The following is a 7,960-nucleotide window of genomic DNA, read 5'->3' as shown; positions in this document are numbered from 1 at the left end:
CTTTTTTAAAAGCAATATCTGGGTTCTACCATTAATTGGCTCAGACAGAAGACAGAGGCTGCAGCCTGCTTTTCTTTTCTGGACATTTTCATTGGGTCACTGCTTATAAGACCTGGAGGGGAAAGCAGGGCCTGGGACAAATGCTGTGAACAAAAATAGGAAGAGGCCCAGTGATGTGGCTCACCTCTGAACTGCAGGAGTGAGGAATCAGGGATACCTCTGATGTTCAGAAGGGCACAACAGGAAAAGTAAAATAAAAATAAAAATCAAGCAACTAATCCTACTCAGGAAGACTGAAACTGGTAGACCTAGCTGCAGAACATGCTGGCAGAGGCACGGAGATAAGGAAATGCAGGAGACGCATGGAGATCACAGATGTGAATTACACAAAGTTGGAAAAGACAGGAGTCTCAGGTTACAGGATGGAGAGTTTGGCATGAAAATGCGCACAAGGATGTAGAGTGTGTGGGCTAGAAATAGAAGGATCACACACTGCACTTGTCAGATGTGCTGGTGGACCACCTGTTTTGGTGTCACAGAGGGTGTTTATTTCAAATGCTGTGCTCTATGAGCCAAATGAGCAGGGTGAAAACCTGGCCTGCTCCACTGGATTCATAAGATACTTCAATAAGAATCCTAGCCTTTTGATAATAAAGGAGATAAAGAAGAATGAGACAATATATGCAACTGGATATTAAAAGACTGTGATGAGGAAAATTAGCGTATGATATATGCTATATAAAGAGTTTAGATGGCTTATTACTGCCAGGTAAGAGTCATATATTGTTTTATTGAGATACCCTTTGTATTCACCCATTTTCTGGCTATGGTAAAGGTTGAATTATATGCAATTTCATGAATGTACACTTCATGTGTACATGATGTACACATGCATGTAAACATCCTTCATACTAAAGTTTTTTTGAATGACATTTATTTAATTGTTATTTATTTATTTGGGAACACATGTCAAAGCATGTGATAGAAGTCACATGATAGCTCATGGAAGCTGGCCCTGTCTTTTTTTTTTTTTTAAATTTCTTTTTTTTTTTTTTTTTTGAACATGAAATGCTTTTTTATAGCATGTTTTACAAGGGGAGGGGGTAAGAGGGTCCAGGGTCCAGGTGGTGGAAAAGTACAAAATCTTCTTGGCCTGTGCCTTGTAACATGTCATGGTCTATATGGTACACTGCCTTGAATTATGATCTACCTGCAGTTCTTCAGAAGATATGGTACACTGCTTGAGTTATGGTCTCCCTGCTATTCTTAAGAAGACATGGTACTCTGCTTTGAGTCTATCTGCAGTTGCTAAGCAGGATCTTGCAGTTGCCAAGCTTCAGAGGACATTGTGCAGGTGGGGAAAGGTAGGGGGTAAGGGTAAGGGCGAGGGTCCTAGCTTCTGGCATCTCCCCCTTCTCTGTTTAGTTAGAGAAGGCGTCTTATGTTCAATCCCAACTATGTGAGTTTTGAATTTGGATGTCTAATTATGGGGGGTCTTAGACAAGTTCACAACCCCAAAACATTGATGTGAGACGAGTCACATCGATGGTCGGAGGCTTTAGGCTGTCGACAATTGGCAACATCAAGGGACCCCGAGGCGGGTGAAAGGAGGGTGAGAGCCCTGTCTTAGGCCATGTAGGCTGCACCCACTCCCAGCACCATGCACTCCTTTTCGGCTGCATTGTGTGGGCCCCTGGGAAGTGGACCTACAATAATCCCGTCATTGGGCTAACTCACAGCCATCCTAGTCTCTTGCAAATGTTCAAGTTACCAACCATTTGTCAGTTTGGGGTGTAATATTGTCATAAAGGAAGGCTCCCCAATGTTAGCGGCCATATCAAGGGTGGCCTTGGTTTAGGAAAAAGCCAATTTTTGTTGTGGTGATCAAGAGGCCAAGCTCTCTAGCGAGAGAAATGAGGGCAAAGCCAGGCATACCAGGAACCCTTCTGGAGGGCGTGGAAGTCTAGGGGTCGACCGTAGGGGGAGGCAGGGGAGCTGACAGCTGTGTCAGTCTCCTGCGGAGTCACTTCTGGATCCTCTGCAATTTTCAGCTGATGGTAATGAACTTCAACTGCCATCTTGATGGCAGCATCAACCTGGTTCCATGGACGACAGGTCACGGGCGATGATCTCTGTCTTGCTCAATCTTGATGTCGTGCGCACATCCTCTCAATGAGGGTCCGTCCGGATGGGTCCGTGCCTCAAGCCCCACGTCTGGGTGCCACTTGACCCGACCGGCGGGTCCTGGTTATTCGTGGGGGCGAGGAGGACTGCAACCTGCTATTCTTCAGAAGATATGGTACACTGCTTGAGTTATGGTCTCCCTGCTATTCTTCAGATGATATGGTACACTGCTTTGAGTCTATCTGCAGTTGCCAAGCAGGATCTTGCAGTTGCCCAGCTTCAGGGGACCTTGTGCAGGTGGGAAAAGGTAGCGGGTGAGGGTAAGGGCGAGGCTCCTGGCTTCTGGTCCATCTGGGTTAGAACTTCTAATAGCAGGCATCACAGGTGATTCAATTTTACCTGGGATGCTGCGTGAGTTCAAGCTCCTGGGAGTCCCTGTTTTTCTTGGTTTTCTGCAGTTGGGTATGGAGCTGCTGCTTGCGACCTGCTCTAGGCTCGGTCCCAAACCGGAAGTCTGGCCCTGTCTTTATACTACATGAATCCTAAGGAATGAATTTTGTTCGTCAGGCTTGTTGGCAGGTTCTTTCTTTCCCCCTTGAGGCATCTCACTGTCCATTTAGAATTGTGTCATATTTTCTTTGTAGTACAGATAAAATTATTGAAAATGCACATGCTCACACTATTAATCTGTTTATTGGCAAAGCCACTGACTATTTCCTCATCAGAAACAAATAAGCAAAAAGGCAAAAATGACCACAAGCCATTTATTTGTTGAATAATCTCAGAAATTTAGAAATTATAAATTTATTACCTACTTCAAAATTTGAAATGGTTTAATTAAACATTAAATTTCTGGCTGCTGATACAATTAAATGTTTGGCAAAGCAATTTTCCTTCTTTCAAAGGACATCCAGAATGGTGGCTCTCTGCTTTGTTAAGTACCATCCTTCTTCAGTTTGCCATGATTTTTGCTGCCTTCCTTTACCTCACTCCTGTGAATAAGCCACTTATTACTTAAGCTACTTTCTAAGGCCATCCATGTGATGAAAATAATCTAATTCAGCAAATTGATTAATGGTTTGTCCAATAAATTGGTCCCGAAACTTAGTATGGATGATTAAGTAGACTGATGCAGACATATTATCTGACCCATGTTCTTGACAGCCTGTTTAGTTGAACATTTTATCAATTATCATGGTTTTGACATTTAAATAAATTATATCAAAATTCTTGGGAAAATATATTGGCAACATGAGTTGATTGATTCATCAAACCCTGTCTAGAAAAAAAGAGAAACACCCAAAATAAACAGTGCATGGACAGACACATTTTTTCTCATATGACTTACACTTTTTTGTAGACATATCATCAAAAGATATGCAGCTAGAATACATAGAATCTGAAACTAAATATTCATTTCCTTTAAGTCATTATGAATTCTCTATATTTGTTCCTGATGAACATTAGTGGATCATAATAGTTTTAAAGTCTCACAAATTCTGAAGAGTGAAAAGACTACATATGGCATGGTCAGTAGCCATTAAGTCTTTTTATAGATTTATTTAAATGGACTGACATGTACAGGAAGGCCATGCTGGAAGATCCAGCTAGAATGAATTGTCTTATGTGGAATGATGTCATTTATCTCACCCTGGACTTAATGTGCCCTGTAAGAACCTAGTGAAATAATAAAAAGAAACTAGGGGGTGGGGGGTATATGAGCCAAGACAATGGAAGAGACTGCTCAATTCTCTTTCCTTAGTGTGAATTTACAGGCTATCATGGATGCTCATGAGAAGGACTTCTTTTACAATTCTCTGTAAACAGTGGCTGATTTCAAAACTCCAACAATGTGTTAAACTTTAAGATTAATAAAGAAATAACAACAACAACAGCAAAAAGACAACACAACTGGAAATGGAAGGGGCAAGAGCCAGCATTAACATTGGCAAGCAATGAGGACAATGAAGGAAGGAATGACAAAATAACTTAGAGAAGGTGAAGGAATTAGGAGGATTATATGGTCCTCATGGCATAGGCCTGTAAGCTAACACAGGACGATTACTTGTTCAAAGCTTGCCTTAACTACTATGAGTTCAAGCTCAGTTTGTGCAACTTAGCAAGCCTCTGAAAGGAAAACAAACAAACAAACAAAAATGAAAGAAAGAGAAAGGAGACAAAAAGATGTCAGGTATACAGACAAAAATGTATGATGCCTGGGTTCAGTTACAGTATCTTAAAAGGGAAGTCATATGGCCAAAACAGACAGGGAGATCTGGCAATGTCTTAGAGAAGCCACAAAAAATGAGTATACTTGTGACTCTCATAAATACAGGTGTTAGTTGGAAACTTTTAAGTCAATGTGAGGTGCTTTACTAGTCTATTCATTCACCTTTGAGATGTCCTTGGCCCTTCCTATTTAGCAAGTTTCACCCAATTCACATCTTGCTCAACCAATTGACTTTTTTTTCTCAAAAGAAGAAAAAATTATTCTGTTTAGAATCAAATTAACAAATTAGCAATTTATATAGGAAATGTCCAATGTTAACAGCTTAATCTATTCTTCATAGTCTATCAGTTTAAAAGTGCATCTGCTCAGAATTGAGATTTCTCTTGGTGCATTTTTTCTTTGATGAATAAGAAGTATTCTTCCTATCTTGCTTGGTAACTGTTAGTTGAAAGTCTATTTTACTGGATATTAGAATGGCAACTCCCACTTGTTTCTGGGGATCATTTGCTTGGAAGATATTTTTCCAGGTTTTTACCCTGAGGCAATGTCTGTCTTTGTCATTGAAGTGTGTTTCTTATATTCAGCAAAATGATGAATCCTGCTTTTGTTTCCAGTCTGTTAGCTTATGTCTTTTTTTGGGGGAATTGATATTGAGAGATATTAAAGACAGATGATTGTTAGTTCCTGTTATGTTTTTGTTGTAGGTAGCATTAGTGTATGTGATTCTCTCCTTTTGGTTTTGTTCTGAGATGATTTGTATCTTGTTTTTTCTTTGGTGTAGGTACCCTCTTTGTGTTGGAGTTTTCTTTCTAGAATCCTCTGTAGTGTGGGATTGGTAGATAGATATTGTTTAAATCTGGTTTTGCCTGGGAATATTTTGGTTTCTCCATTTATGATTGAGAGTTTTGCTGGGTATAGTAGCCTGGACTTGCATTTGTGTTCTCTAAGGATCTGCATGACCTCTGCCAGGCCTTTTTTTTTTTTTTTTTGGCTTTTAGGGTCTCTGTTTAGAAGTCTGATGTAATTCTGATAGGTCTGCCTTTATACTTGGCCCTTTTCCTTTACAGATTTTAATATTCTTTCTTTGTTCTGTGCATTTAGTATTTTGATTATTATATGACAAGAGGATTTTCTGTTCAGGTCCAATCTATTTGATGTTCAATAAGATCCTTGTATATATATGACCATCTCTTTCTTTAAGTTAGGGAAATTTTCTTCTTTGATTTTATTGAAGGCATTTTTTTGGGGGTCCTTTGCTCTCAAAATCTTCTCTCTCTCTTATATTCTTATTATTCTTAGATTTGGTCTTTCCATTGTGTCATGGATTTCCTGGGTGTTTTAGGTTGGAAGTTTTTTTCTGTTTTGAATTTTCTGTGACTATTGTGTCAATATCTTTTAAGGTATCTTCTATGTCTGATATTCTCTCTTCTATTCTTGTATTCTGTTGTTGATGTTTGCATTTGTAGCTCCTGATCTCTTTCCTAGGCTTTCCATTTCCAGGGTTGCCTCCATTTGCATTTTTTAAATTGTTTCTACTTCTATTTTTAGGTCTTGGGCCACTTTGCTCAGTTCCTTCACCTGTTTGATTGTGTTTTCCTGTATTTCTTTAACATATTTATTTGTTTCCTCTTTAAGGGCTTCTAGCTATTTAACTGTGTTTTCCTGTATTTCTTTCAATGAGTTATTTACATCCTCCTTAAGGACTCTTTTATCTTCGTGAGATAAGATTTTAGGTCAGCAGGCTGATTTTCACATGCGTTGGTATATCCAGGACTTGCTGTGGTGGGAGAACTGGGTTCTGATGATGCCAAAGTATACTGGCTTCTGTTGGTTATGTTCTTGAGCTTGCCTCTCACCATCTGATTATCTCTGGTGTTACCTGGCCTGAGTGATTTTGTCTGGAGCCTGCTTCCTGTTGCTGCAGGTTCCCTGGGAGGCCTTCAGATTGTGAGATCTTCAGAGGAGCAGACAAACTGATAATATGCCCCAGGGAAGGCTCTGGCCAGAAAGGGAGTGGGATTCAAGCAGAGGAGGGGTTGGGGACTGGTCCCAAGTCTGCTGGGTTCTTCGAGGTTCCCAGCTGCTGTGGTTGTTTGGGAGAGTCCCTTGCTTGTTTCTCTGTGTGCAGCTGATCTCCTGGGAGGCTGTCAGACTGTATGGTCTTCAGAGGAGTAGACAAACTGATGATATGCCCCAGGGAAGGCACAGGTCAGAAAGGCTGATCTGCTGTCTTTACTACTTCACGTTAAATCTTTCTTTCTGGGGAATATACTTCCCCCATTACTCAGAGATAATCATGCTATAATAAATGAAACAGATGTGGCTCTCAGTAATGAGAAATAGAGACAGTTATGAGGCTGTGGAGGATGAGGAACAAGTTCTCTGCTTTGTCTTCAAGGCCATGGGAAAGGATCTAGACAATATAACCACAGAGGCCACAAAAGCCTACATGGTCCTTTGTAGGAATAGTTCATTGCCAGACTTGTCCTTGAATTTGGAATTATAAGGAGACATATGTACCCTCCATTCCAATGAGTGCTGCATTGAATGAGTGAGTCAGGGTGAACTTGGGGACATCAAGGATAGAGAGCTAAAGTGGTCTAAAGAAGAAAAGACATGGATAGCAAAATAGAAATTTATATATGATTTAGGAATAAATCACATTAGAAGGAGAGTACAAGAGGCTATGGAATTGCTAGGACGAAGAAACTAAGAGTAAAGAATTAAAAGATGATATAGAAGTATATTAAAAAGTTAGTACTTTATGCTCTTAGCTATTTTTGAAGAATTGGAGATGATAATGCCTGGAAAGATACTAGAGAGGGCTAACTACTTTACTTACATAAATTTCCAAACTTTGTAAGAAATCATTTTAACTTTATTAGTCTGCTATATTTCTGTTTTAACATGAAAATAGTTTCTAAGGACTGCTGTCTGTTGTACCAGGAAACCACAAGAGCTGTGCCCACCTATCCATGAAGAACAGGCTCTGTAAACCTCTAAAGAAATATGCTTTTGTTTTGTGTTTAGTTTCTGCTCTAAGGCAATGGGGATTGGGACCACTGATCTGGGCTTGATAGAATTTATGTAAATTTAATAATTTTTGAAGATTAATAACAATCAGCAAAGCTCTGATGATGTGATTTTAGTCAATAAAAGACTGGGTTCAGGCTCTCTGGTCAGAAAGGAAAAAAAAATAAAGTGAAATGAGAATCTTCAGGGAATAGAGAGAGTACCTGGGCCTGATAGCTTGCATCTACTACTAAGTCTGAATCATTATTGAATCAATGTCATTCCAATTCCTGCCTTCTCAGGACTCTCGTAATGCTAAGGCTGGACTTTGGTGTACAGTATTAGATCACTGTCCCTTCCCACACCATGAAGCACCTTGGCAACTCTCAGGATCACAGAAAACCAAATGACTCCTGAATGTTCTATCACACATGATCCTCTGACAACCTTCAGATAGGAATATTCTAGACTTACCTCCCAGAACAAAGGGGAAGCACGGAACAGATACATGCAAAAGGTAATTAGTACTGTCACTTGCAAACTCCACATCATAACTGATACAGGAGTACAGGATGGCTGTGTTGTCCTAAGCAA

This window comes from Grammomys surdaster, unplaced genomic scaffold (assembly GCF_004785775.1).
Source record: "Grammomys surdaster isolate TR1022 unplaced genomic scaffold, NIH_TR_1.0 126546, whole genome shotgun sequence".
In the NCBI taxonomy this organism is placed as follows: Eukaryota; Metazoa; Chordata; class Mammalia; order Rodentia; family Muridae; genus Grammomys; species Grammomys surdaster.
This window is presented reverse-complemented; position numbering follows the sequence as displayed.